The following is a 1,388-nucleotide window of genomic DNA, read 5'->3' as shown; positions in this document are numbered from 1 at the left end:
GTTATGAAAACATGAGCAGGAAACATAACAGATTTCCATAAAAACAAAGAACCATTTATTAGCGCTGCTACACAAAGGATCAAAGCTCCTGTTCTGTCCTGGATCAAAGGTTCTCTCTGGTTCCGCACCAGGTGAACATAGTGATGGAAATGTAGCCACGCCCCCTCCTCAAGCTTTATTTAGAAACAGGAAGTGAGTGTCCTGTGCTGTGATAAGAAATGTGATTGTTTCCCGTTTTACATTCTTTACATTTTTATGATTCATTTTCATCCCAGCCTTCAAACCAGGAAGCTAGCAGCTAACGGCTAACGGCCTGTTTATGGTCCATTCAGTCCATTTATTGCCACGTATAAACGCCAACATTGGAAAACTACGACGGCATTTTAGAGCCACGGTGAAGATTTTGAGAAGGAAGTAATATATATTATCACAATATCTCATAATATTGCAATAAACTCACAATGTTACGTAAATAAAGTTTAAATATGAGGGAAAGACGTATAATATTACAAGTCGCACTATTATGATTTAAAAAAAAGTTGTTTGTAAGAATGAAGTTGTAAATAGAAAAAAGCTCCAATCTGGAAGTAAATCATATTAAATTACGACTTTATTCTCATACAATGATGACTTTCTTATTGTAATATTGTACCTGATTCTCATAAAATTCAGATTTTTACTTGAAGTCTAACAACAACCTCTCAAATGTAATCTCTGTGTTCGTCTGTTTGGATTTTGTCTTAGTTTTCCCAAAAAAAATATCATTATGTTTTTATATATATAGACTTTTTTCAACCATTACAATATTGATAATTTTGTACTTCCTCTGCAATAAATGATAACCTTAAATTCTTATCATTATATTCTGAAAACAAACAATATGCAGTTTATACTTTTAATTAACTTCTTCTTCTGCTCTTCTTCTCTTCTTCTTTCTTTCTCTGTCTTTCTTTCTTCGTCTTTCTTCTTCTCTTTCTCTTCTTCTTCTTCTTCTTCTTCTTCTTCTTCTTCTTCTTCTTTTCTTTCTTTCTTCTTTCTCTTCTTCTTCTCTTCTTCTTCTTCTTCTCTCTCTTCTTCTTCTTCTTCTTCTGTCTCTTCTCTCTTTCTTCTTCTTCTTCTCTTTCTTCTTTTCTTTCCTTCTGCTCTTCTTCTTCTTTCTCTTCTTCTCTTCTTCTCTTTTCTGCTTCTCTTCTTCTTCTTCGTCTCTTTCTTCTTCTTCTTCTCTTCTGTCTTCGTTCTCTTCTTTTCTTCTTCTTCTTCTTCTTTTCTTCTTCTTCTTCTTCTGTCGTTCTTCTTCTTCTTCTCTTCTCTTCTTCTTCTTTCGTATTCTTCTCTTCTTCTCTTCTTCTTCTTCTCTTCTTCTTCTTCTTCTTCTTTCTTCTTCTTCT

This window comes from Gouania willdenowi, chromosome 13, assembly GCF_900634775.1.
Source record: "Gouania willdenowi chromosome 13, fGouWil2.1, whole genome shotgun sequence".
NCBI lineage: Eukaryota > Metazoa > Chordata > Actinopteri > Blenniiformes > Gobiesocidae > Gouania > Gouania willdenowi.
This window is presented reverse-complemented; position numbering follows the sequence as displayed.